Raw genomic sequence first — 9144 nt, 5'->3', positions numbered from 1 at the left:
TGAACATAACTCAGTACTCCATGTAAATCTGAAGTTGTTAATCTTATTACTATACAGAAAACAAATTAATTATTATGCATGATATTGGAAATGGGTTGTTAGGTTGGCATTGGGAAGATTAGAAAAATACACTCATTACTTCAAATGATATCTGATATACATGTACAACTCTGTTTTTTTAAATAATTTGCAATATTCAGATAGCAAATACAGCAAGTAGGAAAGCTCTTCTTCTRTGTGGCTTTAAAATTTCAGGTCTATATTCTGAAAGTTAGATTAAGGACTGCAGTTTGCAGTTAAACATTTGTATTTTAAAATACCGGTATTCTAGCATTGCATATGAAGCTGTTGGATTGCATTTCATCCAGCTACAATGATGCATTCACTATGTTAATATAACTAGCTAGTATGAGGTTCAGATGGCTCACCGAGACAAGAGAAGAATCTACATTTCAAGTTTACTATCTCACCTTGCCTACACTCCTATAAATACYTGGATTGATAGAGGAAGCCTGTTAGTGACATTCTTTTTTTTTTTCGTAATAATATTTGAAGTAAGAAAAGAAGCTATGTAAGATTTCTTCAGTGAAACTTGCATAACTGCTTGGGAAACCAGGCTGTGCTCTGGACTTCCAGATCCTATGGTAATAATAATATTAACTAATCAGTGCCTGTGGGGTTTTGTTTTGTTTTGTTTTAAAGCTGTTTGTATGGAGGACGTTATTTCCTTGCTGGTGAGCTACAGAGAACAGTCAAGTGGGATACATGTGTTCTGCGAAGAGTGCTAGAAGTGTCGACCTCTTTGCTGAGTGGTGGCAGTGACGAACATGAGCAGCTGGACTCACAACATCCTTTAAGATGTTGTGCTCGTTGCTTAAATCTCTAATCGCAAAAGTCATTAAATCGTTTGCTGCTTGCAAGTGCCACTTCTACAGATGAGGTGGTATATATAACCCTCAGCAGTCAAAACTGTTAAGTCATGCCCACAGAATCATAAGATAATCAACAAAATGATGTATTTTTTTCTATTAATATGGAGTTTTCTTATTTGCTGTTGGGCTTTGCATGCTCAGAGACTACCTCACAGCTTCTCTTCTGCAGTCTTGCAGATGAGAAATGTGCTTTTCTCTAAGGAGAGCTGACAACTTGATGAATTTCAGCAAAAGGATAAATGTGATAATACATGAAACAATAGAGTGAGCTTACAGCAGTTTTGAAATTCCACAGATCTTTGTATTGCACATCATCAGGATTCCTGCTGTGTTTTTTTTTTTTTTTTTTTTTTTTGGGGGGGGGGGGAGACCCAATCACATATATCTGGCAGATCTGAAAACATTGTTGAGCTCTCGCCTCCAATCCTGATGCCCGTCTGGCCTTGGACGAGATGTGATCTCTGTCTTCCATACCTGAGCTCTTCTTTTTTTCAAATAGGGTCCTTCCTTTTCCCTGTGAATTTCCGTCCCTCATTGCCTGTCCTTAGCATCAGTCTTCCCTTCTCAGACTTGGATAATCCATTTATAACTTTATATATGTCACTGCCAAGGTTCCATTGCTCTCCTCTCTGCTGGGCCAGACAGAAAAGATTTTAGAAGTTCCACCTGCATTTTGTTATGAGAAAGGCAGGCTGTGAGTTAGAAGTGTTTCTTTGACTCTTAAAGCTGAGAGGAAAATATAGAGACATATAAACAGCAGAGTGCTGTGAATGGCAGTGCTGTCCAAGAGTAAGGTCTTGCAAACCTCTAGTACTCTCAGAGAGGTTTTCCAGAACACTTGCAGGGCAGCTGGCATTGTGCCATGAGGAAAGCAACTACCTTGACGTAAAACTTTAGAGATAGATAAGGGTTAAAAGTGCCCCACATATCTAGCTGCACTATTTCACTTAGAAAAAAACTCCCCTGAAATCAGTTGCTATAATCACAATATTCAAGTCCTATAGGGCAAGAAATACAGACAAAACTAAAATAGCAGCATTAATGAACAAGGTAAACATCAGAACAGAGCTATAAAAGCAATGAGGAAATTCCCTTAAAGAGTGTTTTTTCCACTGCGGTTTTTTATCAAACACGAGGGTTTATGTTTGCAGTTTGTGTCTTGCTGAAGGCTACCAARAGCCCTGGTGACAAGAGCACGTCTTTCTCAAGCAAGACTGGACTGCAAACCCATGAGCTTGGGCATAGCTGAGCAGCTCATATACTTGGGCAGTGATCAKAAACTATTTCATCTCAGTAGCCGCAGAACCACCAAATAATCTGCTAGAATCTTGAGTCCTAAAGAATAGATAAAGTTGGGTTTAGTGGAAAATGAGCCCTTTTCCCCAATTGCTCTGAGCTCCTGAGAGGACAGTTATGCAGAGCTCCCTAGAGAGTGTCACGAGCAAAACACAGCTGGCTGTTTCCTAAGACAGAGGATGGTAACTGCTTACAGTCAGTGGTGTCCACTTCCCTAACAGAGAAGGCATTTCTTTGACCCAGCTTGTGTCAGAGCAGCCTCAACCCTGCAGTTCATCAGACGTGCACCAAGCCTGATACTTGTGGGTTTGATTAAGGCTTTTTTATGCAATGACTGTGCTAATGAGGTGACAAAGAAACCATACTTCAAGTTCTGATCACTTATTTTCCAATTGGTAATCAGAGGATGGCATGGACCATTGTGTTCTTTCAGTGGTGCATCTGATATTTCTCCTCACCTGTTTTGCCTGATCATGTGCTTAACTGAAGTATTAGGCTGGTCTCATAACAAAGCAAGCAAGGAAATTCTTCAGTTTTCCTTCCTGCAGACCATATCACAAAATAAATGGCTTTTCATGGTGATTACGGCTATATATTGAGCAAACAGAGTAAGTKTTATCAAAATGCTCTTTTTTAATTTTCTTCCTATTGATTCCAAAATTTAACTAAAGAAAAGGTTTCAATTACAAGACAACCTTTTTATATTTCACACTTAGTAGTTTTCATACAGTTGTATAATTGGAGGTAAGCAATATCTGGAGTTAATGAAATAGATTTCTGTATTGTTCTTAAAGCCTCCAGTTAACTGCAATTCACTATGTGATGATAAAGAGCAAGGCTCTTTGTCTCTTGCTCTAAACATGTCCCCCACCCTACAGGATTACAGAGTGAGTGCAAATAAAGAAAAAGAAAATATCCCCAAAATACCTAAAGAGAAGTGGAAAAAAAAAGCAGTCTGTTGTGGTAATTATTCTCAAGGGAATGCAAGGACTGAAAACACCTCAGATCTATATTATATGTAACTAAATCAATACGAATTGTTTGCATGTATATGGAGCATCTTTTCATCATCTGCTCTATGAGGTAAGTTCAGTGGAAAGTTGAATGTGACTGTGGATGGTATTACGGAGTTGTGATTTTCCATGCTGTTAGAGGGGTGAAGTGCTTGACTTAGGAGACAGGAAATGTGAATGGATGAGTGAACCCTGTGGCTAAGCGCAGAGTTTGCTCACTCCTTGAACTAAACAAGACCCACAACTAAAGGGTCTTTCTGCCTCTTTGAGATTTTTTAAAACCTCATGATTTTAAACACTGCTCCAGAATGCTTCCAGGGGAAAAAAATGCATTGTTTTATTGTTATTCTGAAGTGTAAATTATTATGAGGCTAATGACTTGGATGTAAGTGAGAGAAAAGCAGAGAAAGCAAAAGGTGAGGAGTTCATTTTTGAAACTAAAATGCAGGAAGCCTTCCTGACCTTTGCAAGTGAAATAATTGGTAAAATACAGAYGGAAAATTAGGTGAACCTTTCTTCTTTATTTGTTTTTCTTCCCCTCCCTTTTGGCAAGGGACTTCTTTCTTGGTCTGTTGTTATAAAGAGCAGTACCATACCATGAAAATCCAGAAGAATGAATGACAGAAGGATGTGRGAGCAGACACACCAGGAACACAAACGTGGAGGAGAAGGTGGATGGTCCAGTGAGCTCTCAGAAGGCAAAATAAAATAAATGGTCTCTTGAAAAATGTCCATGCTAAACATAAGTAGTGTTGCAGTGATAGAGAGATTGGGAGGCTGGCACTTGGCTAACCAAACTATGTGTTGGCCCATAGTAGGAAATTGCTTTGATGATGGTGTTAATTTGCAGGGTTTGTCTCATTGCCCTGGTATGAGTATTTTCAAATTGTCAGAGATCATTGCATCTAGAGCTCGTGAGAACATGGTGATGGAAATAATGAGCRGAAAAACAGAAGAAGGTTAACAGAACTGCCAACAGACATAATAGACATAACCTTTGTGAGCGTCACAGCCATAATGTATTACTGTGGTGTGGGCCCAGGCAGTTTTTTCTGGCTCATTCCTAGTATCCAAGTGCAGGTGCTATGATGGTAAGGCCCCTCACACTTCAGTATGAGCTACTTTTCTGGGATTTTGCATGAAGACTCACTCCAAACAGATAAGCCAGTACCACCTTCACCCAGCCTCCTTCCCTAGCCACGTGCCCGTGTTTTTCTCTCATCCAGCAATGCTACTGGTCATGCTGTGCGGCAGGGGCCTGTGCGAGAAACTTTTGCACCAGGACAGCAGCTCAGGCACAGGAAAGTGATTTGTTTTCTAACAGTTCAACCCCCCGGAGAGGGCTATAGAGTAGACAGAGAGAAGAGTGTAAGACCTGCCTTTTTGGCTGCAGCTAGCTTTTGGGTCTGAATAGCTGTAATGTGGAACTGCATTGTGTGATAGGCAGATATATTGAGAGTACACTCATTTTGCTATACAAAGATCTTAGGAAGTGTTTTGGAGTATACATACGAAGATAAAAAAACTAAATTGTTTCAACCTCTCCTGTCGAAAATTATTTCTGCTTCCCCATAACACTAGGTGGAACAACTGAGCTGTTCCTGGTTGTACTCCCCAGACGTGAAATCTGACGGTTGTGACAGATTGCTTTGGAGCAGGTCCTTTACTTGCCTCATCTGCTACTTGTGGTAGCCCATTTGAGGAACGAGGCCAGCAGCTTGGGATACACATTGCTCCTCGTGCTGATCAAACCCTTCTGAGCCCATGTCTAACCAGTATCTTATTTAGGATTGTTGTGAATGAAAAAATTCTTGGGTTCTAACAGCCTGGGGCTTGAAAAAGTACAAACGCTGTCACCTGTGCTGGTCCACTAGACCTTCTACTGTTTTGAATATGTGGGTATTTCTACACAAAGGTTGTGGTGATTTGCATGATAAAATATGTATTTTAACCTTGTTTTGTGAACTAGAGTGGTTCCTGAAGCTATGGAAGGAAGCATTTCTGTCAGTCTTTGAAAGGTGCTGGTTAAAATACCTACCTAAAGCATGTGCTATGGTGTAAATATCCTAGGGAAAATTTGAAATTTCTTAAGCTGGTTAAAAGTAAAATATGTTAAGATGAAAAATCCCTCTGCAGCTGGGATTTACAGCAGCATCTATTTATGTATGTGACAGCATGTTGATAGAATAAAATGTATTTACTTAAAAATCAATCAGTTGGTTAAAAAGGAACAGAAGAATATTTTATTATGTTCCTGCAGATATTAAACATCTGACATTAGGAGGTTCTGGACAGAGCTGGACTCTGAATTCTGTCTAGTTTCTGATGTTGGCCATTTATCTGATTAAAGTTAATCATGTATTTGGAGGCTGTGACCAAGATTTTTTCAATCAACAGGGAAGAATCAGGTTCCTGACCTGAAACATCATCTATGGAAGATCATAGTTAATGCCTTAGATATGTCTCCTTCCGAGCCTTGAGAAAGCCTTAATTTCTTAACCTTATGTCTTTTGCTTGCATTTTCTAGACACTTTCATGTCTAGCAATGGGGTCACTTAWTCAAGTGTATTTTCCACTTTGCTGACAATTGTTGGAAGCAAACTATTCAATGATTTAACTTCCTATCTTCCAATCTACTTCTCTGCTTAGCAATTCTCAAAGTGAAGGAATCAACCTGACCTTTCTTTGATGTTTTAATAGCAGCAGACAAAAAAAGTTGCAGCACGGGGTGAACTTGGGCTGGAATTTTTATTCTTGACTTCCTCTTGTGATGCTCCTTGAGAGACTGGAAAAGCAAGCAGAGTCAGCCTCTTTCCAGCTCTAGTTCCCATCAAAACAACCCTCGTTCTTGATTTCTTTCCTTTTTTTTCTCCCTTTTTCTTTTTTCCTTTTTTTTTCCAGCAAGGCTAGGATAGACCCATCRTTTCAAAATATCCATGGGGAGGATGCATTCAGTGACAGGGAAGCGGGGCTTATAACTCAACAAGCTATTCTTTCAAGCAAAACTACAGATCCAAGGTGAACTTCTCCATAGATTCCTTCTGCCAGTATAGAAGTTATTTAACAACATACCCCTCAGGGCATCATGCTTACCTGATGCCCAGTGGCACTGGGAAAGTCCAAGCTCAGTGATGAAGGGTGCTTTTTGACCCTTGATCTGCAATTGAAAAGACCTGAGTTCTGCTCTGTGCTCTGTTTAGGCTTGTGTCACCCCCAGGTAAGTCACTGCATTTCACTAGATTTCTAATCAGCTTGCGGCAAATGTCAGAGCAACCTTTCCTTTCTCCTGTCTTCYACCCTGATCAGACTGCAGCTCCCCTGGAAGGATGGATGTTGTTCTGAGCTCCCATATACTACAACCCTTTGGCATCTGTTTCATTCTTCTCTCAAGTCCAATTAGTCCTGAAAGCAATACTTTCTCCCTCACTGGTACAACAACTCAAACAAGCACTTGCTTGCCTTTSCAGGGAAGCTGCTGGAATGCCTCGTAGGTTACGGGACACCAGCTTTACTCTTCACAGTGCCTTGCATGCACGCCCCCCTGCTCCATCGTGTGAATGAAGTGGGTATATTGCAGGGGCTGAGGAAAGCCTGTGTTCTACAGTTCAGTTACACTGCGCCCAGAGGGCCAGACCCTGGCTCTACTGTACCACTGAAGTAACCTCAGAGGATATGATGGGGTTTCTCACAGAGTTCTCAGGAAGAGGTAGAAGCCAGCATCTGGTCTGGCCTGGCTTCCCTCAGGTGCTGGCTGATTTTCAGCTGTACATGTACCACCAGGCAGGAAGCATTGCAAAGTCACTTTTAAAAAACRTATCTTTTTAACTATCAAAATAACCACATTCAAGATCGGTGAAAGTGATCAGGAGAGGGCATTGAAGAATTCATGTGGACTCTGAAGCCTTCCACACCGGACTGATAAAATAGGTACAGGCAGGATTTAGCCCATTCATTGCTCTTATGAATTAGTTTGACTCCTGCCTCAGCATGAATTCATCTCTTAAAAAACAGATCCTGTTCGTGGTACTTTTGCAGATCAGAGAAAAAAAAAATCTCCAATCTGTGAAACTACATAGACTGCTATTTAAGAAACGTATTTCACTCTGATGTGGATCATGCTGCAGGACAGGCAATAGGGCCTCTTTCTTTGCTGAAAGTGCAGGACGAAAATATCAGAAGCACTGCTCACATCTGGCAAGAGCAAGCAGCAGTTCTGACACAGCAATCGATGGTAGGAGAATGGAGAGCAAAAGTAACAATTCATATTGTCTGGAGAAGAGATATTCATTTCTTTGCATCTCCTGCCTTCTTTTCYTCACACTCTCAAAAATAAAAACCATTTTTTTTCAGCTGCCTCACACTTCAGGTCTGTCCATTATTTTGACTGGTCAGACTGRAAAATGAAGCACTAATATGATTTTCAACTTCTCTCTAAAGTAGTCTCCAATTACTAGATCATCATTAAAAGGCGACTGAGCATCTCTTCCGTGTGGACCAACTGAGCAAATGTTACTGCTGACTGGATGCCTTTTGTCCTTGCTCACATCTTTCAAGCCTCATTTCCTGATGCCTTCCTGTGGACAGTTCTCTAAGGATCACAAAGGATATTAGATTATGTTGTCAAAGAGCTCTCAACTTTTTAGGACAGCCCATCTAATAATCTAATTATTAGATTAGCAAGCCCTTTTAAATTGCTTTGGTCTAATTAGCATAACCATCTCAGAGTTCAGTTTTATCTCTGGGCACATACTGAGTCACAGTCACCACCAGGTCTCCCATATTTTGAATTCAAAATGAAAGGAGGAAAAGAGGAAAAAGACTATGCTACCGCAGAGCAGGTGCTGGTGTTTAAAAAGTAGTAAAAGCCACCTTTTATTTCTGCTAAGACTGAGGGACAGATCATCAGCCCTCCCCAGATTCAGTACTCATACATTTTACAGGAAGGTAAGCAAAATGCACATAACCTTAAACCTGAGTAATAGGACTCTGGATGTTCCCAAGAACCCTTCTACCTCTTTCCTCTGCAAAAAAGCATGATTAATCACTTCTCCGGCAGGGAGGTTGCCCAGGGATCAAAGCAGGCTGGTAACTGGGAAGCACAGGCCATGCAAATATATTGTTCTAGATGTTCCTAGTAGTTTTGCTATGACCTGATAAAATGGGCTCTGTTCGGTGACAGAGTTTGCTCTGCACTTGCTAGCATTTCAGTGTGTGGGGGTGGGGGAGGATGGGGGGGTGTTGTCCTTTCACTTCCTGATTTCTTGCAACGAGGGAGGTAAAAGATGAAAGATTCGGGCTGGGTTAAAATTCACTGATCACATGGCAGAAGGAAGGGCACAAAAACTCTCCCTGGGAGACTCCAAAAAGAGTGTCGGATTTCTGCTGCAGCACGATTTAGTTCACTCCTTTTTACCTGCCTGTTCCTGCTTTCAGAAAGCGCAACAGAACTATGTGAAAAATACTCCAGGAAGTTTTGGGGCCAAGGGGGGGTGGAGGAAGCAAGGTATCTTTCATCACACCCTTGCACTTTGGGGATTTCATCACCCCCCTGCGTTTTGGGGACTGACCCCCGCTGGCTAGACAGAGGCAGATGCGCGTGTTGGGGGGAGTGGACACAGTTACTTCCCAGATGCAGCTGTGTCTTTGCAGTGGCCTGTCCTGTGTCTTTTTCCTGATAGCTTTCAATTGCCGATCTGATTTCATGCTAGAGCAAAAGTTTTATTTCTGGGWATAGTAATATGCTGGAGGCATTATTTAGAGGATTATTCAAATTAACACTTTCTCTAGTGGTAATTTCTTTCACAGACATCTTAAGACCTAGTTATATCAAAAAGTTCTGCTTCTATGTAGGAATATATAGCAGGCTGCATTATTCAGGGCATGTGAACACGTGCGGAGAGATT

Source organism: Rhea americana, unplaced genomic scaffold (genome assembly GCF_003343005.1).
Source record: "Rhea americana isolate MKP2758 unplaced genomic scaffold, rheAme1 scaffold_186, whole genome shotgun sequence".
Taxonomy (NCBI): Eukaryota; Metazoa; Chordata; class Aves; order Rheiformes; family Rheidae; genus Rhea; species Rhea americana.
This window is presented reverse-complemented; position numbering follows the sequence as displayed.